Source organism: Ranitomeya variabilis, chromosome 5, assembly GCF_051348905.1.
Source record: "Ranitomeya variabilis isolate aRanVar5 chromosome 5, aRanVar5.hap1, whole genome shotgun sequence".
NCBI classification, from domain to species: domain Eukaryota; kingdom Metazoa; phylum Chordata; class Amphibia; order Anura; family Dendrobatidae; genus Ranitomeya; species Ranitomeya variabilis.
In genome coordinates this window covers 436,952,099-436,979,408 of record NC_135236.1, presented here as the reverse complement: position 1 = coordinate 436,979,408, position 27,310 = coordinate 436,952,099, and positions in this window count along the sequence as shown.

Sequence of the window (27,310 nt, the reverse complement as noted above, 5' to 3'; positions counted from 1 at the left end):
AAATCATTCAGTTGTGACAATGAAAACTAAATCTCCGAGCACTGAAAAATACTCGGAGGTCACCCGAGCGTGCTTGGGAAATCTCGAGTAACGAGTATATTCGCTCATCATCAATATTTAATATTTTGTGTGACTTCCATGAGCTTGAAGGACTGCATCTATGCGGTTCAACAATGATTCATACAATTTATTAATGAAGTCATCAGGAATAGCAAAGAATGCAGTCTTACATGCCTCCCAGAGTTCATCTAGATTCTTTGGTTTTGTCTTCCAAGCTTCCTCATTCATCCTACCCCAAACATGCTCAATGATGTTCATGGCTGGTGACTGGGCTGGCCAGTCCTTGAGCACCTTGATCTTTTTTGCCTGGAGGAACTTTGTTGTAGAGATGGATGTATGAGATGGAGCACCATCCTGCTGCAGAATTTGACCCCTTTTATGATTTGGAATATAACAGGTAGCTAATACTTCTTGATATTGTAGGCTATTGATATTGCCTTCCACCTTGCAAATGTTTCGCACACCCCCATACTGTATGTAACCCCAGACCATGATCTTTCCACCACCAAATTTAACTGTTTTCTGGGTGTATTTTGGATCCATAGGGGCTTCAGTAGGTCTCCTGCAGTATTTGTGATGGCTGTGATGTAATTCTACTGAAGATTCATCAGAGAAATCCACCTTCTGCCACTTTTCCAGCGTCCATCTGTTTAGCAGGCTGTGGGACTTTGCAAATGCGACACGGTTTTTTATTTGCCATTTGTTTAGTGCTGCCTTCTGCACCAATCAGAGTGCACAAACGCGATGTAACCTGGCAGTGACTGTACTTCTTCATTTTAGCTATGGATTTGTGCATGGTGGTCACTGTGTTGCTCTGTTCGCTGTGCTGGGCCTTGTAGTACCACAAAGCTTGTTCTTGCTTCCTGTGCTCCTGCTCCTGCTGCTGAAAGAAGAAGAGTTCCTGATCTCTCACTTATCCTTGCCTGATCTTTCCTAATCCACCTCAATCCCTGGCTCTTCATCTTTCCAACCACTTTCTCACTTTTGCACCCACTCCCCACCCCCCCTTCTGCCGCCAAGCTGTAATCAGTACTTGATCGCTCAATATTTGGAAACTTTTTTTCTTTTTCTGGGATCCTGCAGCTGCCAATTGTTTATCAGTGATGCAAAGTGATGCTCACTGTTTCCAGGAGTTTTTCTTGTCCCTGTCCATTTTTTCCTTCACCACCCCTTTGCGCCACCTCCATGCATGCGTCCTGCAGCTGCCGAGCACTGATGAGTGATGCAAATCACTGGTCCACACTCATGCTCACTGTTTTTCACAACTTTTTTCTTCACTATTTTTCCTCCCCCGCTTGGCACCACTCTGTGTGAAAATCCTACAACCCCTGGCAAAAATTATGGAATAACCGGCCTTGGGGGATGTTTATTCAGTTGTTAATTTTGCAGAAAAAAAGCAGATCACAGACATGGCACAAAACATAAAGTCATTTCAAATGGCAACTTTCTGGCTTTAAGAAACACTAATAGAAATCAAGAACAACAAATGTGGTAGTCAGTAATGGTTACTTTTTTTAACCAAGCATAGGGAAAAATTATGGAATCCCTCAATTCTGAAGAAAAAATTATGGAATCATGAAAAACAAACAAACAAAAAAACACTCCAAAACATCACTAGTATTTTGTTGTACCACCTCTGGCTTTTATAACAGCTTGCAGTCTTTGAGGCATGGACTTAATGAGTGTCAAACAGTACTCTCCATCAATCTGGCTCCAACTTTCATGGACCATTTTCTTCAACTTCCACCAAAGATTTTCAATTGGATTGAGATCTGGACTATTTGCAGGCCATGACATTGACCTTATGTGTCTTTTTTCAAGGAATGTTTTCACAGTTTTTGCTCTATGGCAGGATGCATTATCATCTTGAAAAATGATTTAATCGTCCCCAAACATCCTTTCAATTGATGGGATAAGAAAAGTGTCCAAAATATCAACATAAACTTGTGCATTTATTGAAGATGTAATGGCAGCCATCTCCCCAGTGCCTTTACCTGACATGCAGTCCCACATCATCAATGACTGTGGAAATTTGCATGTTCTCTTCAGGCATTCATCTTTATAAATCTCATTGGAACAGCACCAAAGAAAAGTTCCAGCAGGATCACCTTGCCCAATGCAGATTTGTGATTCAACACTGAATATGACTTTCATTCAGTCATACACAGTCCATGATTGCTTTTCTTTAGCCCATTGTAACCTTGTTTTTTCTGATGGCTTTCGTTTAGCTTTTCTGTATGTAAATCCCATTTCCTTTAGGCGGTTTCTTACATTTCGGTCATAGACGTTGACTCCAGTTTCCACCCATTTGTTCCTCATTTGTTTTGTTGTGCATTCTCTGTTTTGGAGACATATTGCTTTACGTTTCTGGTCTTGACACTTTGATGTCTTTCTTGGTCTACCAGTATGTTAGCCTTTAACAACCTTCCCATGTTGTTTGAATTTGGTCCAGATTTTAGACACAGCTGACTGTGAACAACCAACATCTTTTGCAACATTGCGTGATGATTTAACCTCTTTTAAGAGTTTCATAATCCTATCCTTTGTTTCAATTGACATCTCTCGTGTTGGAGTCATGATTCATGTCAGTCCACTTTGTGCAACATCTCTCCAAGGTGTGATCACTCCTTTTTAGATGCAGACTAACGAGCAGATCTAATTTGATGCAGGTGTTATTTTTGGGTATGAACATTTACAGGGTGATTTCATAATTTTTTCCTCAGAATTGACTAATTCCATAATTTTTCCTTTATGCTTTGTTAAAAAAGTAATAATATCTCAAATAATATCTTTGTTAAAAAAGTAACCATTACTGACTACCACATTTTTTGTTCTTGATTTCTTTTAGTTACATAGTTACATAGTTATTAAGGTTGAAGGAAGACTTTAAGTCCATCTAGTTCAACCCATAGCCTAACCTAACATGCCCTAACATGTTGATCCAGGGGAAGGCAAAAAAACCCCATGTGGTAAGAGTGAGCTCCATCATGGGTAAAAAAATTCCTTCCCGACCCCACATACGGCAATCAGACTAGTTCCCTGGATCAACGCCTTATCAAGGAATCTAATATATATACCCTGTAATATTATACTTTTCCAGAAAGGTATCCAGTCTCCTCTTAAATTGAAGCAATGAGTCACTCATTACAACATCATACGGCAGAGAGTTCCATAGTCTCACTGCTCTTACAGTAAAGAATCCGCGTCTGTTATTATGCTTAAACCTTTTTTCCTCCAGACGTAGAGGATGCCCCCTTGTCCCTGTCACCGGTCTATGATTAAAAAGATCAGCAGAAAGGTCTTTGTACTGTCCCCTCATATATTTATACATTAACATAAGATCACCCCTTAGTCTTCTTTTTTCCAAACTAAATAGCCCCAAGTGTAATAACCTATCTTGGTATGGCAGACCCCCCAGTCCTCTAATAACCTTGGTTGCTCTTCTCTGCACCCGCTCCAGTTCAGCTATGTCTTTCTTATACACTGGAGACCAGAACTGTGCACAGTATTCTAAGTGTGGTTGCACTAGTGACTTGTATAGAGGTAAAATTATGTTCTCCTCATGAGCATCTATGCCTCTTTTAATGCATCCCATTATTTTATTTGCCTTTGTAGCAGCTGCCTGACACTGGCCACTGAATATTAGTTTGTCATCCACCCATACACCCAGGTCTTTTTCATTGACGGTTTTGCCCAGAGTTTTAGAATTAAGCACATAGTTATACATCTTATTACTTCTACCCAAGTGCATGACCTTACATTTATCCCCATTAAAGCTCATTTGCCATTTATCAGCCCAAGCTTCTAGTTTACATAAATCAGCCTGTAATATAAAATTGTTCTCCCCTGTATTGATTACCATGCAGAGTTTAGTGTCATCTGCAAATATTGAAATTCTACTCTGAATGCCCCCTACAAGGTCATTAATAAATATGTTAAAAAGAAGAGGGCCCAATACTGACCCCTGTGGTACCCCACTACTAACCGTGATCCAGTCCGAGTGTGCTCCATTAATAACCACCCTTTGTTTCCTATCCCTGAGCCAACTCTCAACCCACTTGCACATATTTTCCCCTATCCCCATTATTCTCATTTTATGTATCAACCTTTTGTGTGGCACCGTATCAAAAGCTTTTGAAAAGTCCATATACACTACATCTACTGGGTTCCCTTGGTCCAGACCGGAACTTACCTCTTCATAGAAGCTGATCAAATTAGTCTGACATGAGCGGTCCCTAGTAATCCCGTGCTGATACTGGGTCATGAGGTTATTCCTCTTCAGATACTCCAGTATAGCATCCCTTAGAATGCCCTCCAGGATTTTACCCACAGTAGAGGTTAAACTTACTGGCCTATAATTTCCGAGTTCAGTTTTTGTCCCCTTTTTGAATATTGGCACCACATTTGCTATACGCCAGTCCTGTGGTACAGACCCTGTTATTATGGACTCTTTAAAGATTAAAAATAATGGTCTATCAATGACTGTACTTAATTCCTGCAGTACTCGGGGGTGTATCCCATCCGGGCCCGGAGATTTGTCAATTTTTGTGATTTTTAGACGCCGCCGTACTTCCTGCTGGGTTAAGCAGGTAACATTAAATTGGGAATTATTATCACTAGTCATATTGGCTGCCATGGGATTTTCTTTTGTAAATACTGATGAAAAAAAGTCATTTAGCATATTGGCTTTTTCCTCATCCTCATCCACCATTTCACCCAGACTATTTTTAAGGGGGCCAACACTATCATTTTTTAGTTTCTTACTATTTATGTAGTTAAAGAATATTTTGGGGTTATTTTTGCTCTCTCTAGCAATGAGTCTCTCTGTCTCAATCTTTGCTGCCTTGATTTGCTTTTTACATAATTTATTTAATTTTTTGTATTTATTTAATGCCTCCTCACTACCTACTTCCTTTAATTCTCTAAATGCTTTCTTTTTGTCACTTATTGCGCCCCTTACAGCTTTATTTAGCCATATTGGTTTCCTCCTATTTCTAGTATGTTTATTCCCATATGGTATATACTGTGCACAGGTCCTATCCAGGATGCTAATAAATGTCTCCCATTTTCTTTGTGTACTTTTATGTCTCAGGATATCGTCCCAGTTAAGTGCACCAAGATCCTCTCTCATCCGTTGGAAATTTGCCCTCCGGAAGTTTAGTGTCCTTGTCACCCCTCTACTACACATCTTATTAAAGGAGACCTGAAAACTTATTATTTCGTGATCACTCTTCCCCAAGTAACCCCCAACCCTTATATTTGATATGCGGTCTGGCCTGTTGGTTAATATTAGGTCTAGCAGTGCCCCCCTTCTTGTTGGGTCCTGAACCAGTTGTGAAAGGTAATTGTCTCTCATAGTTGTCAAAAAACGATTACCTTTACTGGAACTGCTGGTTTCTGTTCCCCAATCTATTTCAGGGTAGTTGAAGTCCCCCATAATAATGACTTCTCCTTGAGTCGCAGCTTCATCTATTTGCTTTACAAGGATATTCTCCATTGCTTCCATTATTTTTGGAGATTTATAACAAACCCCTATCAGTAATTTATTATTTTTTCCCCCTCCCCTTATCTCCACCCACAGGGACTCTACATTTTCATTAGATTCACCTATATTATCACGCAGGATGGGTTTTAAGGTCGATTTTACAAACAGACACACCCCACCCCCTCGCTTATCTGTACGGTCATTTCTGAAAAGGCTATAGCCCTGAAAGTTAACAGCCCAGTCATGGCTCTCATCCAGCCATGTTTCAGATATCCCCACCATGTCATAATTATGTTCCAACAACATTAGTTCTAATTCGTCCATTTTGTTGGCGAGGCTTCTGGCATTAGTATACATGCACTTGATGTTCCTCTCTGTACCTCTATTCTTTCTTAAATTACTAACTGTTCTAACCCCACCCCCCATGCCTCCGCCACCCCCAGCTTCCTTATTTGTGCCCAGGTCTCTATCTGCCCTATCTTCCCCTCCTATAAAATGAATACCCTCCCCCCCAATCCCTAGTTTAAACACTTCTCCAACCTTCTAACCATTTTCTCCCCCAGCACAGCTGCACCTTCCCCATTGAGGTGCAGCCCATCCCTAGCGTAGAGCCTGTAGCCCACTGAGAAGTCGGCCCAGTTCTGCAGGAACCCAAACCCCTCCTTCCTACACCAATTCTTGAGCCACTTATTAACCTCCCTAATCTGCCGTTGCCTCTCTGGCGTGGCACGTGGTACAGGCAGTATTTCGGAAAATACCACGTTGGAGGTCCTTGCTTTCAGCTTGCAGCCTAATTCCCTGAAATCATCTTTAAGGACCTTCCACCTACCTCTAACTTTGTCATTTGTGCCAATGTGCACCATGACCGCTGGGTCCTCACCAGCCCCTCCCAGTAATCTGTCCACCCGATCAGCGATGTGTCGGACTCGAGCGCCAGGTAGGCAGCACACCGTTCGACGATCCCTGTCTTTGTGACAGATTGCCCTATCTGTTCCCCTAATAATTGAGTCCCCCACTACCAGCACCTGTCTGGCCTGCCCTGCTCTCCTATTTCCCTCCTTACTGGAGCAGTCACTCCTCCGGCTTTCAGAGGAAATGCCTGGCTGCAGCAGTGCTACCCCTGTACTGGCACCCCCCCTCATCTGCCAACTTGGCAAACTTATTGGGGTGAGCCAGATCAGGACTAGCCTCCCTGGCACTCTTCCCTCTGCCCCGCTTTCTGACTGTCACCCAGCTAACTGCCTAATTGTCGTGCAGCTCCATCCTACCATCCCCCTCCTCATCTATCCCATTGAGCGTCTGCTCTGTGAGCAGAAGACTCCTCTCCATATTGTCTATGGATCTCAGTGTTGCCAGCTGCACATTTAGATCCAGTATCTGGGTTTCCAAATGCACAACGTGCTCACATCTCGCACAGCAGTATGCACCCTCGACCGGCTGATCAAGGACTGCATACATGTGGCAAGATGTGCACTGGATGGCATTAACAATTGTGGAGCACATTTCCTAATGGGGATAGCACCAGACAGAAATGTTAAATAAAAATAAATACAAAGTATTAATTAACACTTGTAACAGCAATTCCTCCCTTGGAAACTCCCTGATTCCAAAGTCACTGAGTCACAAGTAACACTTACCGCCGTCCACACTTACGCTCAGGTCACACTCAGCTCGCTCACACTCCCTATGCTGAAGATTTAAAGATTTTTTTTTTTTCCCTCTATTTCCCTTCAACAACAAGCCACCTTGCTGCTCAAATGCACTTCCAAAAAGCGTTTAGTGTTTCTTAAAGCCAGAAAGTTGCCATTTGAAATTACTTTAGTCTTGTGCCATGTCTGTGATCTGCTTTTTTCTACAAAATTAAACAACTGAATGAACATCCTCCAATGTTATGATCCTTAGTGGCTGAGGATCACAGAATGAACTAGCTAAGTTACTGAACATAGAACGAGCTCTAGGGAGGTGGTAACTGGACTGACCGCAAAACCTTATCCTAACCAAACACACTGAAGGTAGCCGGTGAACGTGCCTAAATTCCTGGACGTCTCGACGCAGCCTGAGAAACTTGCTACCCCTATAGAGAAAGTAAGACCTCACTTGCCTCAGAGAAATGACCCCAAAGATATAGTAAGCCCCCAACAAATATTAACGGTGAGGTAAGGGGAAAATACAAAATGTAGAAATGAAAACAGATTCAGCAAATGAGGCCCACTAATACTAGATAGCAGAAGACAGGCAGGGAACTGTGCGGTCAGTAAAAAACCCTATACAAAATATCCACGCTGAGAATACAAGAACCCCCACACCAACTAACGGTGTGAGGGGAGAAACTCAGCCCCCTAGAGCTACCAGCAAGCAAGGAAATCACATATTAGCAAGCTGGACAAGGACAAGTAAATAACCAAAAAACATATTGAACACTAATGAGCAAACACTGAAAGTCCAGGTGAGCTAAATAGGAAACCAGCTAACAGATAACGAGACAGCTGATCCGCCTCAGACCTGCAGAAAGACACAAAGAGCCACCAGAGGGAGCCCAAAGACAGCACTCACACAGTACCACTTGTGACCACAAGAGGGAGCCCAAAAACAGAGTTCACAACACTCCAAGGCTGGTGATTCCATAATTTTTGCCAGGGATTGTACAGCCACCAAGCAGCTGATCAGATGTACACCACTGATTAGCACCCATGCTCGTTTTTGGCAATAACTTTTTTTTTCTTTCTATTCTTTTTATCCCCTTATTTTGATGAAAAAAGAATTGAGTAAAAATTATTTATATTAGTTGATAAGACTAGATTAGGAACAGTAAACATTTACCATAGTAATCGTCATCTACTACAGTATTTTTCACGGAATTGAGTTAGTGTCAGGGTGGAAAAAAGAATCATCCACGCATCCTACAGCCATCGAGCACTGATCACTGATGCACCGGTTATTGTTTTTTTTTGTGAAAAGAGAATCAAAGAATTATTTAGATTAGGGACAATAAAATATACTGTAGTAATCCTTGTCTACTACAGTATTTTTTGCTGAATTGAATTAGTGTCAGCGCGGAAAAAAATAATCTGTGCATAAGTCTTTTCTAAAGGAAAAAAAATTACACCAAGCATTCACACACACAAGGGAATAAAATTTGGTACACACACAAACACCGCATGCATGAAAAAATGTTATCCCGCTTGTCTCAAACACGGTATTCAGAGGAGGCAAACACTTTCTTTGCCTCTGACACTGACAGTGAGTGAGAGGATGCCATCTTCCTTTTTTTTCATCCTCCTTCTTTTCCACCTTTTCATCAAGTGATGCTGAACCGCCACACAGATGCCCCAGGGCAGAAACTGAAGCAGCGCCAACCGTTACTGAATTTATGGACCTCACACCTCAAAGATTATGAGCCACAGATTTCTGATTTTGTAAAACAATCAGGAATTCAATTTGACACCACAGGATTCACAGAAATGGACTTTTTCAAAGTCTTTTTCTCTGCGGATTTTGTAAACCTCACGGTGGTTCAAACAAATTTGTATGCCCACAAAACCGCCCTTCATAATTTTCTTACTGACCACTGTAGATGTAGTAGAAGCTTTGTCCTTCACATGGGGTAAGTTAAGAAGCCAGAGCTTAGTTAATATTGGAGTTCTGATGCTTTGTTTAACAGTACAGTGTTCCACATGGCCAAAGATTTTGATGCCATTCACAAAGTTTTGCATTACAATAATAATGCACAATGTTCTCCCTGAGATGACCCCAACATTAAGTGACTTTTCAAAGTTCGGTAAGGTCCTAAAGGGACACTTGCATGGATGAGTCCCTAATCGATTTCAAGGGGAGGCTCAAATTCCGGCAATACCTGCCCACTAAGAGGGCAAAGTTTGGAATTAAGCTCAACAGTGTGAGAGTACCTCAGGATATACCCACAAGTTTAGAGTTAAAAAAGGGAAGGACATCCGGATTGAACCCCTGTCCTGGGAGTGAGTGGGAAAATTGTATGGGATTTGTCTCGTCTGACCAGAGCACCTTCCCCCTATCACTCACAGAATCATCCAGGTGTTGATTGGCAAAATTCAGATGGGCCTGCACATGTGCCTTCTTGAGCAGGGGGACCTTGCGGCACTGCAGGACTTAGACCTTTACCCCATGAGGTGAGATTTTGCATGGTGCCCCAGATTGATGTCGATTGACAGTCATTTTGTATTTCTTCCACTTTCTTACGACTGCACCAACAGTTGTCTCCTTCTCACCCAGTGTCTTACTTATGGTTTTGTAGCCCATTCCAGCTTTGTGCAGGCCAATGATCTTGTTCCTAACATCCTTAGAAAGCTCTATGGTCTTGCCCATGTTGTAGAGGTTAGAGTCTGACTGATTAATTGCGTTTATGGACAGGAGTCTTTTATAAAGGTGACTATGTAAGACAGCTTTCTTTAATGCAGGTAATGAGTTGATTAGGAGCGTGTAACTGGTCTGTAGGAGCCAGAACCCTTAATGATTGATAAGGGATCAAATACTTATTTCTCACTGCAAAATGCAATACATATTTCCTTCTCTGTATGGGGTATCTTCATACTCATGAGAAATTGCACAACAATGTTTGGCGTCCATTTTTTCCTGTTACCCTTGTGAAAATAAAAACAATTGGGGCTAAAAGATAATTTTTCTGGAAAAAAATTTGATTTTTTTTTTTTTAATCTTCAGGGCTCTATGTTATAAATTTATATTAAGCACCTGGGGTTCAATGTGCTCACCACACATCTAGAAAAGTTCTATGATGAGTCTAGTTTCCAAAATGTGGTTACTTGTGTAGAGTTTCCATTTTTTTAGGCAAATCATGAGCTCTCCAATTGTGACATTGGGTTCTGCTCTCGATTCCAGCCAATTTTGAGTTAAAAAAATCAACTGGTGGTCATTCACTTAACAGTGCTTTACCACCCACCTTTGGGGTATTTTCATACTCAGGAGCAATTTCACAATTATTGTGGTCCATTTTCTCCTGTTACCCTTGTGAAAATAAAATAATTGGGGCTAAAAGATCATTTTTGTGGAAAAAATTTGATTTTTTATCTTCACGACTCTATGGTATAAACTTCTGTAAAGCACCTGGGTGTTCAAAGTGCTCACCACATATCTAAATAAATGTCATGGGGGTCTAATTTCCAAAATCGGGTTATTATCCACTATTTAGGCACATCAGGGACGTTGCAAATGCAACATCTTGCCCGCAGACCATTCCATCAGTCTGCATTCCAAAACGTCACTCCTTCATTTCCGAGCCCTGACGTGTGCCCAAACAGTATTTTTCTCCCAAACATGAGGTACCAGTGTTCTCATGAGAAATTGTACAACAAATCTTGAAGTCCATTTTCTTCTGTTAACCTTGAGAAAACAAAATAATTGGGGCTAAAAGATCAATTTTGTGGAAAAAATTAGATTTTTTTTATTTTCACAACTCAGCATTATAATTTTCTGTAAGGCACCTCTGGTTTTACGGTGCTCACTACATACCGTATCTTTATAAATTCCTTGGGGGGAGGTCTAGTTTCCAAAATAGGATCACTTGTGGGAGGTTTCGACTGTTTTGGCACATCAGGGGCTCTCAAAATGTGACATGGCATCTGCTTTTGATTCCAACCAATTAGATTTTTTTATTTTCATGGCTCTACTTTATAAACTTCTGTGAAGTCCATGGGAGTTTAAGGTGCTCAACACACATGTAGATAAGTTCCTTGAGGGTCTAGCTTCCAAAATCGGGTCACTTGGGGGGGTTTCCAGCTTTTAGGCACATTAGGGTCTCTCCAAACCCGACATGGGGTCCACTCTCAACTGCAGCCAATTTTGCGTTCAAAAACTGAAATGGTGCCATGCACCAAAGCAGTAATTTTCTCCCAAATATGGGGTATATGTGTACTCAGGAGAAATTGCGCAACAATTCTTGGGGTCAATTTTCTCCTGTTAGCCTTGGGTCTAAAGTAAAATTTTTGTGAAAAAAAGTAAAATGTTCATTTTTTCCTTGCACATTCCATTAATTCCTGTGAAGCACCAAAAGTGTTAACATTTTTTATTTTTTGAGGAATTTGAGGGGTGTCGTTTTTAGAATGTTGTCACTTTTGGCTATTTTCTGTCATACAGGCCCCACAAAGTCAGTTCAAATGTGATGTTGTCCCTAAAAAAATGGTTTTGTAAATTCTGTTGGAAAAATGAGGAATCGCTGTGCAACTTTTAACTCTTATAGCTTCCTAACAAAAAAATTATGTTTCAAAAATTGTGCTGATGTAATGTAGACATATGGGAAATGTTATTTATTAACTATTTTCTGATTTAAGGTAATAAAAATTAAAAGTTTGAAAATTGCAAAATGTTCAAATTTCCATTTTTTTCATAAATAAATGCAAGTTATATCTAAGAAATGCTACCACTGTCATGAAGCACAGCATGTCCTAAAAAAATGTTCTCAGAATCAGTGGGATCCGTTGCAGCGTTCCAGAGTTACCGTATATACTCGAGTATAAGCCGGTCCGAGTATAAGCTGAGGCACCTACTTTTGCCATGAAAAACCGGGTAAGCTTATTAACCGAGTACAAGCAGGGTATGCATTGCCCTCCTCATCCCTGTCCTGCTATGCGTGGCTCCCCCTGTCCTGTCCTGCTATGCATTGCTTCCCCTGCCCTGTCCTGCTTTGTGGCTCTCCTGTCCTGTCCTGGTCTCGTATGTGGCTGCCCCTGTCCTGGTATGTGGCTCCCCCTGTCCTGTCCTGGTATGTGGCTCCCCCTTCCTGTCCAGGTATGTGGCTCCCCTCGCCCTGACCTGGTATGTGTCTCCCCCTGTCCTGTCCTGGTATGTGTGGCTCCCTCTGTTATATGCATGGCTCCCCCGGTCCTGCATTGCTCAGCTCCCCCGGTCTGAATTTCTCAGCTCCCCCCGGTCCGCATTGCTCAGCTCCCCAGATCCCGCATGGTTCGGCTCCCCCATCTCGCATGGCTCACATTGCCCTCCCTCCCCATCATACTCACCCTCCTCGCACTTGCTTCTCCATCCCTGCATCTCCATTGTCCAGGCGCCGGCTCCTCTCCTCTGCTCAGCGGTCACGTGGTACTGCTCATTAAGGTAATGAATATGTGCTCTACGCCTCTGGGAGTGGAGATGCATCCATATTCATTACTTTAGTGAGCGGTACCACGTGACTGCTCAGCATGGTAGAGGAGAGCCACCAGCACCAGGACAACGGAGATGCAAAGATGGAGATGCAATGATGGAGGGTGAGCATGATCTCTTCTGTTAGCCGGCGGCTGCTGCTGCAGCTGTCACTGTGCCACAGCCGCTAGCTTCTGTCACCCGCTGCTCCTGCACCCCCCCCACCGGCTTTTTGGACCGTGACTCGTGTATAAGCCGAGGGGGCATTTTAAGCACAAAAAATTGTGCTGAAAATCTTGGCTTAAACACGAGTATATACGGTATTACCACATAAAGTGACACTGGTCAGAATTATAAAATTTGATCTGACCTTGAAGGTGGAAACAGGCTTAGGGGCTGAAGGGGTTAAATATTTGTTGGGGCCAGATTTGCTTGAAAAAAAACATGATGAAAGAATACAAAATAATATTGTTGACTGATGTGTACAAAGTGTATTAAAAAGCATGGCGATTAACCCCTTAAGAACCGCCGATACGCCTTTTAACGGCAGCAGTTAAGGGTACTTATTCCTCAGCTCTGCTTTTTAATGGCGCTGAGAAATGAGGGTATAGTGCCCTCCAGCATTGGAAAATCTTTGCTGTCTCGGCTAACAGGGGTAGCTGAGACACTGTAGAGCATGATAAGGGCCATTTTGTACGATTCCCTGTCACAGTGAATAATGACGATCACAAAAAAAGTCTTATTTTCAATTCATATGTCTCTCCTCTGATATGATCTATCAGAGGAGAGAAAAATGGGGTCCCCTGAACCCCGGTACCGCCAACATGCCCAGGCCCTCCTGCTCTATCCCCGGCCCTCAGTGCCTTCTTCCTGGAATAAAATGGTGGGCGCATGTGCAGTGCACCTGCCGAGATCTGCTGGCCGGTACCCAGCAACAGTAGGAAATTTTTCCTATTGGTCCTATTGGTTTTTCCTATTGATTTACTATAAACAACAGAATATTAACAAAATAGTAAATCAAACCCCACTTTGTCATCCCCTTAGCTAGATAAAAATAATAAAATAAAAAAAAAATATTTTTTTTTCCATTCTTTGCATTTAGGGTAATGTTAGGGTTAGGATTGTGTTAGGTTTGGGTTTAAGGTTCTGTTAGGGTTAGCATTGGTGTTAGGGTTGTGTTAGGGTTATGGTTGGGTTTAGGGTTGTATTAGGGTTAGGGTTGTGCTCGAGTTGGGGTTAAGGTTGAAGTGGGGGTTAGAAGTGTGTTCATGTTAAGGTTTTATTAGGGTCATAGTTGGGGTTGAGGTTGTGTTAGGGTTAGTGTTAGGGTTGGAGTTAGAATTGTTTTTTTGTTTTTTTAAGTAAAAAAAATTATGACAATATGACGACTAGTGTTGAGCGCAAGTACTCGCTACTCGAGTTTGCATCACGTGCTCGGTTATGCACAGAGTATCGCAGATCCCCTCATGTTTTTTTGGGGGGGTCTCACAGTCATGAAACATGCGGGGCAGGGACTCGAGCATGTCACTCGAGCACCTGCGATATTTGGTGCATACCCGAGCACCTGATGCAAAGTCGAGTAGTGAGCACTTGTGCTTAACACTAATGACAACATGTTCAATATAACGACCTAATGTTATAAAATTCTGTGACGTGCCTGTGGGTTCAAAATGCTCACTATACCCCTGGATAAAATCCTTGAGGGGTTTGGTATCATTTATGGGGGTTTCCACTGTTTAGGCACAACAGAGGGTCTCCAATTGCGACATGGTGCCACCATCGATTTTGTGTTCAAAAAGTCAAATGGTGTTCTCTCACTTCTGAGCCTTGCCATGTGCCCAAATAGAGGATTTCCCTCACATATGGGGCATTGTTATACTCAGGAGAAATTGCACAACAAATATTAGGGTCCATTTTCTTCTGTTACCCTTGTGAAAGTAAAAAAGTTTAGGTCTAATGAAAATTTTTAGTAAAAAAAGTTAAATGTAAATTTTTTTCCCTTCCACATTGCTTCAGTTCTCATGAAGCACCTGAAAGGTTAATACACTTCTTGAATGTGGTTTTGAGCACCTTGAGGGTTGCAGTTTTTAGAATGGTATCACTATTGGGTATTTTCTGTCATGTAGATCCCTCAAAGTCACTTCAAATGTGATGTGGGCCCTAAAAAAATTGTTTTGTAAATTTTGTTGGAAAAATGAGAAATCGGTCGTCAAATTTTAACCCTTATAACTCCTTACAAAAAAAATATTTACAAAATTGTGCTGATGTAAAGTTGACATGTGGGAAATGTTATTTACCATTTTGTGTGACATAACTTTTTGATTTAAGGACACAAAAATTAAAAGTTTGAAAATTGCTAAATTTTCTAAATGTTTGCCAAATTTCCTTTTTTTTTCATAAATAAACGCTAGTCATAAAGAAGAAATTTTACCATTATCTTCAAATACAATATGTCATGAAAAAACAGTCTCAGAATCACCCAGATCTGTTGAGGCATTACAGAGTTATAGCCTCATAAAGTGACGGTGGTCAAAATTGTAAAAAATGTCTCAGTCACAAAGGGGTTAAGTTAAAAACTGATGTATTTGTCTTTTTTGAAAGTTGATTAGAATAAATTCTACAGCCAGAGTGTGGATAATTTTTGGTGCTCATATACCCATTGTAGGTACTTCTTTTGATGAACAGGGGTCTGTGGCTACACTTCATGTACAACATGCTGTAATATAACACATGTTTTAATGCTTTGGTTATGTGGACACGGTAAGTGTTTGCAGCAGATATTTCTGCATTAAAAACATCTCTTGGCAGGAAAACGCTGCTTAATAAACGCTTGTTTTTGTGTGTGCTTTTGATGGGTATTTTCTCATTCATGAGAATGGGTGAAAAACACTACAAAAGGCTGAAAGAATTGACATGTTGCAGAATTGAAACTACGGTACCTCAAATTTGCAAGAAAGGGCTCATACTCATTTGCGAAAAAAACGGATAAGGGCAATCCGAGAAAAAATCAGCTTGCACTCTGACCAATGTTATTCAATGGGTTACATCTCATCTGCAATTTTTTTCTCAGCTGAAACTGAACTGAGAAAAAAATTGCAGCATGCTGCGATTTGCTGCGTATCTCAGACGAGACTCGCCAATGCAAGTCAATGGATGCGTGAAAAAAGCACACAGCACTTGCACCATGCATGTTTTTTATGCACCAGTGTCCTTTGAAAAGCCGGTACAGTAAAATAAGACTGATAGGTTAGAATAGAATACATAGAATAGAAATATACACATACAATATACAGTGCCTACAAGTAGTATTCAACCCCCTGCAGATTTAGCAGGTTTAATAAGATGCAAATAAGTTAGAGCCTTCAAACTTCAAACAAGAGCAGGATTTATTAACAGATGCATAAATCTTACAAACCAAAAAGTTTTGTTGCTCAGTTAAATTTTTATAAATTTTAAACATAAAAGTGTGGGTCAATTATTATTCAACCCCTAGGTTTAATATTTTGTGGAATAACCTTTGTTTGCAATTACAGCTAATAATCGTCTTTTATAAGACCTGATCAGGCCGGCACAGGTCTCTGGAGTTATCTTGGCCCACTCCTCCATGCAGATCTTCTCCAAGTTATCTAGGTTCTTTGGGTGTCTCATGTGGACTTTAATCTTGAGCTCCTTCCACAAGTTTTCAATTGGGTTAAGGTCAGGAGACTGACTAGGCCACTGCAACACCTTGATTTTTTGCCTCTTGAACCAGGCCTTGGTTTTCTTGGCTGTGTGCTTTGGGTCGTTGTCTTGTTGGAAGATGAAATGACGACCCATCTTAAGATCCTTGATGGAGGAGCGGAGGTTCTTGGCCAAAATCTCCAGGTAGGCCATGCTATCCATCTTCCCATGGATGCGGACCAGATGGCCAGGCCCCTTGGATGAGAAACAGCCCCACAGCATGATGCTGCCACCACCATGCTTGACTGTAGGGATGGTATTCTTGGGGTCGTATGCAGTGCCATCCAGTCTCCAAACGTCACGTGTGTGGTTGGCACCAAAGATCTCGATCTTGGTCTCATCAGACCAGAGAACCTTGAACCAGTCAGTCTCAGAGTCCTCCAAGTGATCATGAGCAAACTGTAGACAAGCCTTGACATGATGCTTTGAAAGTAAAGGTACCTTACGGGCTCGTCTGGAACGGAGACCATGGCGGTGGAGTACGTTACTTATGGTATTGACTGAAACCAATGTCCCCACGGCCATGAGATTTTCCCGGAGCTCCTTCCTTGTTGTCCTTGGGTTAGCCTTGACTCTTCGGACAAGCCTGGCCTTGGCACGGGAGGAAACTTTCAAAGGCTGTCCAGGCCGTGGAAGGCTAACAGTAGTTCCATAAGCCTTCCACTTCCGGATGATGCTCCCAACAGTGGAGACAGGTAGGCCCAACTCCTTGGAAAGGGTTTTGTACCCCTTGCCAGCCTTGTGACCCTCCACGATCTTGTCTCTGATGGCCTTGGAATGCTCCTTTGTCTTTCCCATGTTGACCATGTATGAGTGCTGTTCACAAGTTTGGGGAGGGTCTTAAATAGTCAGAAAAGGCTGGAAAAAGAGATAATTAATCCAAACATGTGAAGCTCATTGTTCTTTGTGCCTGAACTACTTCTTAATACTTTAGGGGAACCAAACAGAATTCTGGTGGGTTGAGGGGTTGAATAATAAATGACCCTCTGAAACAACTTTTCACAATTTAAAAAAAAAATAAACAAAGAAATAACATTCTTTTTTGCTGCAGTGCATTTCACACTTCCAGGCTGATCTACAGTCCAAATGTCACAATGCCAAGTTAATTCCAAATGTGTAAACCTGCTAAATCTGCAGGGGGTTGAATACTACTTGTAGGCACTGTATATATATATATATATACAGTGCCTACAAGTAGTATTCAACCCCCTGCAGATTTAGCAGGTTTACACATTTGGAATTAACTTGGCATTGTGACATTTGGACTGTAGATCAGCCTGGAAGTGTGAAATGCACTGCAGCAAAAAAGAATGTTATTTCTTTGTTTATTTTTTTTTAAATTGTGAAAAGTATTTTCAGAGGGTCATTTATTATTCAACCCCTCAACCCACCAGAATTCTGTTTGGTTCCCCTAAAGTATTAAGAAGTAGTTCAGGCACAAAGAACAATGAGCTTCACATGTTTGGATTAATTATCTCTTTTTCCAGCCTTTTCTGACTATTTAAGACCCTCCCCAAACTTGTGAACAGCACTCAAACATGGTCAACATGGGAAAGACAAAGGAGCATTCCAAGGCCATCAGAGACAAGATCGTGGAGGGTCACAAGGCTGGCAAGGGGTACAAAACCCTTTCCAAGGAGTTGGACCTACATGTCTCCACTGTTGGGAGAATCATCCGGAAGTGGAAGGCTTATGGAACTACTGTTAGCCTTCCACGGCCTGGACAGCCTTTGAAAGTTTCCTCCCGTGCCGAGGCCAGGCTTGTCCGAAGAGTCAAGGCTAACCCAAGGACAACAAGGAAGGAGCTCCGGGAAGATCTCATGGCAGTGGGGACATTGGTTTCAGTCAATACCATAAGTAACGTACTCCACCGCAATGGTCTCCGTTCCAGACGAGCCCGTAAGGTACCTTTACTTTCAAAGCATCATGTCAAAGCTCGTCTACAGTTTGCTCATGATCAGTTGGAGGACTCTGAGACTGACTGGTTCAAGGTTCTCTGGTCTGATGAGACCAAAATCGAGATCTTTGGTGCCAACCACACACGTGATGTTTGGAGACTGGATGGCACTGCATACGACCCCAAGAATACCATCCCTACAGTCAAGCATGGTGGTGGCAGCATCATGCTGTGGGGCTGTTTCTCAGCCAAGGGGCCTGGCCATCTGGTCCGCATCCATGGGAAGATGGATAGCACGGCCTACCTGGAGATTTTGGCCAAGAACCTCCGCTCCTCCATCAAGGATCTTAAGATGGGTCATCATTTCATCTTCCAACAAGACAACGACCCAAAGCACACAGCCAAGAAAACCAAGACCTGGTTCAAGAGGCAAAAAATCAAGGTGTTGCAGTGGCCTAGTCAGTCTCCTGACCTTAACCCAATTGAAAACTTGTGGAAGGAGCTCAAGATTAAAGTCCACATGAGACACCCAAAGAACCTAGATAACTTGGAGAAGATCTGCATGGAGGAGTGGGCCAAGATAACTCCAGAGACCTGTGCCGGCCTGATCAGGTCTTATAAAAGATGATTATTAGCTGTAATTGCAAACAAAGGTTATTCCACAAAATATTAAACCTAGGGGTTGAATAATAATTGACCCACACTTTTATGTATAAAATTTATAAAAATTTAACTGAGCAACAAACCTTTTTGGTCTGTAAGATTTATGCATCTGTTAATAAATCCTGCTCTTGTTTGAAGTTTGAAGGCTCTAACTTATTTGCATCTTATCAAACCTGCTAAATCTGCAGGGGGTTGAATACTACATTTAGGCACTGTATATATATATATATATAATATATATATATATATATATATATATATATATATATATATATATATATATATATATATATATATATATATATATATATAGACCAAAAATTTGGACACACCTTCTCATTTAAAGATTTTTCTTTATTTTCATGACTATGAAAATTGTACATTCACCAGGAATGGTGTTCACTTCACAGGTGTGCCCTGTCAGGTTTAATAAGTGGGATTTCTTGCATTATAAATGGGGTTGGGACCATCAGTTGTGTTGTGCAGAAGTCTGGTGGATACACCGCTGATAGTCCTACTGAATAGACTGTTAGAATTTGTATTATGGCAAGAAAAAAGCAGTTAAGTAAAGAAAAACGAGTGGCCATCATTACTTTAAGAAAGGAAGGTCAGTCAGTCTGAAAAATTGGGAAAACTTTGACAGTGTCCCCAAGTGCAGTGGCAAAAACCATCAAGCGCTACAAAGAAACTGGCTCACATGAGGACCGCCCCAGAAAAGGAAGACCAAGAGTCACCTCTGCTTCTGAGGATAAGTTTATCCGAGTCACCAGCCTCAGAAATCGCATGCCTGGTTTCCACCGTGAAGCATGGAGGAGGAAATGTGATGGTGTGGGGGTTCTTTGCTGGTGACACTGTTGGGGATTTATTAAAAATTGAAGGCATACTGAACCAGCATGGCTACCACAGCATCTTGCAGCGGCATTCTATTGCATCTAGTTTGCGTTTAGTTGGACCATCATTTCTTTTTCAACAGGATAATGACCCCAAACACACCTCCAGGCTGTGTAAGCGGCTAAGCGCTATTTGACCAAGAAGGAGAGTGATGGGGTGCTACGCCAGATGACCTAGCCTCCACAGTCATCAGACCTGAAACCAATCGAGATGCTTTGGGGTGAGCTGGACCACAGAGTGAAGGCAAAAGGGCCAACAAGTTCTAAGCATCTCTCGGAACTCCTTCAAGATTGTTGGAAGACCATTCCCGGTGACTACCTCTTGGAGCTCATCAAGAGAATGCCAAGAGTGTGCAAAGCAGTCATCAAAGCAAAAGGTGGCTACTTTGAAGAACCTAGAATATAAGACACAATTTCAGTTGTTTCACACTTTTTTGTTAAGTATATAATTCCACATGTGTTAATTCATAGTTTTGATGCCTTCAGTGTGAATGTACAATTTTCATAGTCATGAAAATACAGAAAAATCTTTAAATGAGAAGGTGTGTCCAAACTTTTGGTCTGTACTGTATATACACTCACTGGCCACTTTATTAGGTACACCTGTCCAACTTCTTGTTAACACTTAATTTCTAATCAGCCAATCACATGGCGGCAACTCAGTGCATTTAGGCATGTAGACATGGTCAAGACAATCTCCTGCAGTTCAAACCGAGCATCAGTATGGGGAAGAAAGGTGATTTGAGTGCCTTTGAACGTGGCATGGTTGTTGGTGCCAGAAGGGCTGGTCTGAGTATTTCAGAAACTGCTGATCTACTGGGATTTTCACGCACAACCATCTCTAGGGTTTACAGAGAATGGTCCGAAAAAGAAAAAAAATCCAGTGAGCGGCAGTTCTGTGGGCGGAAATGCCTTGTTGATGCCAGAGGTCAGAGGAGAATGGGCAGACTGGTTCGAGCTGATAGAAAGGCAACAGTGACTCAAATCGCCACCCGTTACAACCAAGGTAGGCCTAAGAGCATCTCTGAACGCACAGTGCGTCGAACTTTGAGGCAGATGGGCTACAGCAGCAGAAGACCACACCGGGTACCACTCCTTTCAGCTAAGAACAGGAAACTGAGGCTACAATTTGCACAAGCTCATCGAAATTGGACAGTAGAAGATTGGAAAAACGTTGCTTGGTCTGATGAGTCTCGATTTCTGCTGCGACATTCGGATGGTAGGGTCAGAATTTGGCGTAAACAACATGAAAGCATGGATCCATCCTGCCTTGTATGGAGCATCTTTGGGATGTGCAGCCGACAAATCTGCGGCAACTGTGTGATGCCATCATGTCAATATGGACCAAAATCTCTGAGGAATGCTTCCAGCACCTTGTTGAATCTATGCCACGAAGAATTGAGGCAGTTCTGAAGGCAAAAGGGGGTCCAACCCGTTACTAGCATGGTGTACCTAATAAAGTGGCCGGTGAGTGTATATACACTCACTGGCCACTTTATTAGGTACACCTGTCCAACTTCTTGTTAACACTTAATTTCTAATCAGCCAATCAAATGGCGGCAACTCAGTGCATTTAGGCATGTAGACATGGTCAAGACAATCTCCTGCAGTTCAAACCGAGCATCAGTATGGGGAAGAAAGGTGATTTGAGTGCCTTTGAACGTGGCATGGTTGTTGGTGCCAGAAGGGCTGGTCTGAGTATTTCAGAAACTGCTGATCTACTGGGATTTTCACGCACAACCATCTCTAGGGTTTACAAGAGAATGGTCCGAAAAAGAAAAAAAATCCAGTGAGCGGCAGTTCTGTGGGCGGAAATGCCTTGTTGATGCCAGAGGTCAGAGGAGAATGGGCAGACTGGTTCGAGCTGATAGAAAGGCAACAGTGACTCAAATCGCCACCCGTTACAACCAAGGTAGGCCTAAGAGCACCTCTGAACGCACAGTGCGTCGAACTTTGAGGCAGATGGGCTACAGCAGCAGAAGACCACACCGGGTACCACTCCTTTCAGCTAAGAACAGGAAACTGAGGCTACAATTTGTACAAGCTCATCGAAATTGGACAGTAGAAGATTGGAAAAACGTTGCTTGGTCTGATGAGTCTCGATTTCTGCTGCGACATTCGGATGGTAGGGTCAGAATTTGGCGTAAACAACATGAAAGCATGGATCCATCCTGCCTTGTATGGAGCATCTTTGGGATGTGCAGCCGACAAATCTGCGGCAACTGTGTGATGCCATCATGTCAATATGGACCAAAATCTCTGAGGAATGCTTCCAGCACCTTGTTGAATCTATGCCACGAAGAATTGAGGCAGTTCTGAAGGCAAAAGGGGGTCCAACCCGTTACTAGCATGTTGTACCTAATAAAGTGGCCGGTGAGTGTATATATATATATATAGAGAGAGAGAGAGAGAGAGAGAGAGAGTTTTTGGCAAAGCCAGCTTACCGCTTTGAAGAAACCGGAATACATCCAACCTGTGGTTACAGTTCGCACGGAAAACAGATTGGGACGAATACACACATGTAAAGAAAAAACTTTTTGTTTCCTCAGCGATCAGTCCAATGATAGAGTAAAATATACCTTTTATTTATCCATTAAAAAGTTCCAGATTTCTTCAGTTACAATATTGCATACATTCAATCCCTTATGGACGACATGTTTCGACACCACATGTGTCTTCCTCCAGGTCCAAATGAGTACTGAATCAAGACCGCAAATGTAGTATAGGGAAGGAGAAAAAAAAAAAGGCCCATATGGGTTACTGGGTGTCACAGGTGTGTATAGAGAATTCCAATAGATTTGATTTAACCCAGTTAACCCAGTAGCCAACAGTAACCCCTTGTGGTATTGATCCTTCCCCAAGGATTTCAACAACATGAAAAAAACAAATATTTAAAATCCACATTAAATACAAATTAAAATCAACCATATCTATAGGATACAAAAAAGATTCATATTACATATTCAGATATTCACATCACAAAACAGGAAAAGAAGGGGGTAATAGTGGAATTATTTCATATTAAATAAATTACTGTGACTATAGAGCTTCTATTATAACATCTCAACTTATATTTAATATTGCAGTTTCCAGTAAAAAAATCCACTTACATTCCCTTTCCTGTTTTGTGCTGTGAATATCTGAATATGTAATATGAATCTTTTTTGTATCCTATAGACATGGTTGATTTTAATTTGTATTTAATGTGGATTTTAAATATTTGGTTTTTTCATGTTGTTGAAATCCTTGGGAAGGGATCAATACCGCAAGGGGTTACTGTTGGCTATTGGATTAACTGGGTTAAATCAAATCTATTGGAATTCTCTATACACACCTGTGACACACAGTAACCCATATGGGCCTTTTTTTTTTTCTCCTTCCCTATACTACATTTGCGGTCTTGATTCAGTACTCATTTGGACCTGGAGGAAGACACATGTGGTGTCGAAACATGTCGTCCATAAGGGATTGAATGTATGCAATATTGTAACTGAAGAAATCTGGAACTTTTTAATGGATAAATAAAAGGTATATTTTACTCTACCATTGGACTGATCGCTGGGGAAACAAAAAGTTTTTTCTTTATACATATATACATATATATATATATATATATATATATATATATATATACACATGTCAGTGACACACACATACACTACCATTCCAAAGTTTAGGGTCACCCAGACAATTTTGTGTTTTCCATGAAAACTCATACTTTTATTAATCAAATGAGTTGCCAAATAAATAGAAAATATAGTCCAGACATTGACAAGGTTCGAAAAAAAAGATTTTTATTTGAAATAATAATTTTCTCCTTCAAACTTTGCTTTCGTCAAAGAATGCTCCCTTTGCAACAATTCCAGCATTGCAGACCTTTGGCATTCTAGCAGTTAATTTGCTGAGGTAATCTGGAGAAATTTCACCCCAAGCTTCCAGAAGCCACTCCCACAAGTTGGTTTGGCTTGATGGGCACTTTTTGCGTACCATATGGTCAAGTTGCTCCCACAACAGCTCAATGGGGTTGAGATCTGGTGACTGCGCTGGCCACTCCATTACAGATAGAATACCAGCTGCCTGCTTCTTGCCTAAATAGTTCTTGCATCATTTGGAAGTGTGCTTTGGGTCATAGTCCTGTTGTAGGATGAAATTAGCTCCAATCAAGCGCTGTCCAGAGGGTATGGCATGGTGTTGCAAAATCGAGTGATAGCCTTCCTTATTCAAAATCCTTTTTTACATTGTACAAATCTCGCACTTTACTAGCACCAAAACAACTCCAGACCATCACATTACCTCCACCATGCTTTACAGATCGCGTCAGGCACTCTTCCAGCATCTGTTCAGTTGTTCTGCAACTCACAAATGTTCTTCTGTGTGATCCAAACACCTCAAACTTGGATTCGTCTGTCCATAACACTTTTTTCCAATCTTCCTTTGTCCAATGTGTGTGTTCTTTTGCCCATATTAATCTTTTCCTTTTATTAGCCAGTCTGAGATATGGCTTTTTCTTTGCCACTCTGCCCTGAAGGCAGCATACCGGAGTCGCTTCTTCACTGTAGACGTTGACACTGGCGTTTTGCGTGTACTATTTAATGAAGCTGCCAGTTGAGGATCTGTGAGGCGTCGATTTCTCAAACTACAGACTCTAAAGTACTTGTCTTGCTGATCAGTTGTGCAGCGGGGCCTCCCACTTCTCTTTCTACTCTGGTTAGAGCCTGTCTGTGCTCTCCTCTGAAGGGAGTAGTACACACCATTGTAGGAAATTTTCAGTTTCTTGGCAATTTCTCGCATGGAATAGCCTTCATTTCTAAGAACAAGAATAGACTGTCGAGTTTCACATGAAAGTTCTTTTTTTCTGGCCATTTTGAGAGTTTAAATAAACCAACAAATGTAATGTTCCAGATTCTCAACTAGCTCAAAGGAAGGTCATGTTTATAGGTTCTCTAATCAGCCAAACTGTTTTCAGCTGTGCTAACATACTTGCACAAGGGTTTTCAAGGGTATTCTAACCATCCATTAGCCTTCTTACACAGTTAGCAAACACAAAGTACCATTAGAACACTGGAGTGATGGTTGTTGGAAATGGGCCTCTATACACCTATGAAGATATTGCATTACAAACCAGACGTTTCCAGCTAGAATAGTCATTTACCACATTAACAATGTATAGAGTGTATTTCTGATCCATCTAATATTAGCTTCATTGGAAAAAACTGTGCTTTTCTTTAAAAAATAAGGACCTTTCTAAGTGACCCTAAACTTTTGAATGGTAGTGTATATACACTCACCGGCCACTTTATTAGGTACACCATGCTAGTAACGGGTTGGACCCCCTTTTGCCTTCATAACTGCCTCAATTCTTCGTGGCATAGATTCAACAAGGTGCTGGAAGCATTCCTCAGAGATTTTGGTCCATATTGACATGATGGCATCACACAGTTGCCGCAGATTTGTCGGCTGCACATCCCAAAGATGCTCCATACAAGGCAGGATGGATCCATGCTTTCATGTTGTTTACGCCAAATTCTGACCCTACCATCCGAATGTCGCAGCAGAAATCGAGACTCATCAGACCAAGCAACGTTTTTCCAATCTTCTACTGTCCAATTTCGATGAGCTTGTACAAATTGTAGCCTCAGTTTCCTGTTCTTAGCTGAAAGGAGTGGTACCCGGTGTGGTCTTCTGCTGCTGTAGCCCATCTGCCTCAAATTTCGACGCACTGTGCGTTCAGAGATGCTCTTAGGCCTACCTTGGTTATAACGGGTGGCGATTTGAGTCACTGTTGCCTTTCTATCAGCTCGAACCAGTCTGCCCATTCTCCACTGACCTCTGGCATCAACAAGGCATTTCCGCCCACAGAACTGCCGCTCACTGGATTTTTTTTCTTTTTCGGACCATTCTCTGTAAACCCTAGAGATGGTTGTGCGTGAAAATCCCAGTAGATCAGCAGTTTCTGAAATACTCAGACCAGCCCTTCTGGCACCAACAACCATGCCACGTTCAAAGGCACTCAAATCACCTTTCTTCCCCATACTGATGCTCGGTTTGAACTGCAGGAGATTGTCTTGACCATGTCTACATGCCTAAATGCACTGAGTTGCCGCCATGTGATTGGCTGATTAGAAATTAAGTGTTAACAAGAAGTTGGACAGGTGTACCTAATAAAGTGGCCAGTGAGTGTATATGTATTTACTGTATATTGAACTGAAAGATAGAAGAAAAGTCAGTAATTTATCTGCCGGCTTCTGTAAAATCACTGCAGGAGCCGACAGGATAGAAGAGATGGATTACATACAGTAAGTACATATAGAATAGATAGATAGATATATAGATGTCAGTGACAAATACAATTAGAAGACTGTGTGTGCAAATTACTGGACATGTATTTAATGAATAAAAGATTATTTTACGGAAAAAAATGGTGTGGGCTCCAGCGCAATTTTTGCAACCAGCAGACGGAAAGCCAGTGACTGGGGGCAGATATTTATAGCCTGGGAAGGGGGTAATACCCATGGAGAGCTTCCCAGGCTATTAATATCAGCTCACAAGTGTATACTTAGCCTTTCCTGGTTATTAAAATGGGGGACCCCAAAAAAATATGATGTGGGGTCCCCATAATTAATAACCAGCAAAGGCTATGCAGACAGCTGCAGGCTGATGCTAATAGCCTAGGAAGGGGCCATGAATATTGTTCCCCCTGGCTAAAAACATCAGCACTCAGCCACCCCAGAAAAGGTTCTAAGATGCGCCAATTCTCGCACTTAGACTTGCTCATCCCACTTGCCCCGTAGCGGTGGCAAGTGGGGTAATAGTTGTGGGGTTGATGTCACTAGGGTTGAGCGAAACGGGTCGACTATTTTCAGAAGTCGCCGACTTTTGGCAAAGTCGGGTTTCATGAAACCCGACCCCTGTGTGGGGTCGGCCATGAGGTCGGCGATCTTCTGAATCTGGAATCGGAATTCCGATACCGATTCCCGATATGTTTAAGATATCGGGAATTGGTATCGGAATTCAGATTTAAGTGTAAAATAAAGAATTAAAATAAAAAATATCGCAATACTTACCCTCTGATGCGCCCTGGTACTAACCGGGAACCTTCCTTCCTTAGAATCAGCCTTCCAGGGCCTTGCGGTGACATCACGGTGACGTCGCGGCTTGTGATTGGTCGGGCGGCCCCCATGTGACCGCTCGCGCGACCAATCACAAGCCACGACGTCTCCGTGACGTCACCGAAGGTCCTGGAAGGGCTGATTCTTAGGAAGGAAGGCTGCCGGAAAGAAGCAGGGCATGTACGAGGGTGAGTATATAGCTAATAGGAATATACTCACCCTCGGCTTCTTTCTGGCAGCCTTCCTTCCTAAGAATCAGCCCTTCCAGGACCTTCGGTGACGTCACGGAGACGTCGCGGCTTGTGATTGGTCGCGCGAGCGGTCACATGGGGGCCGCCCGACCAATCACAAGCCGCGA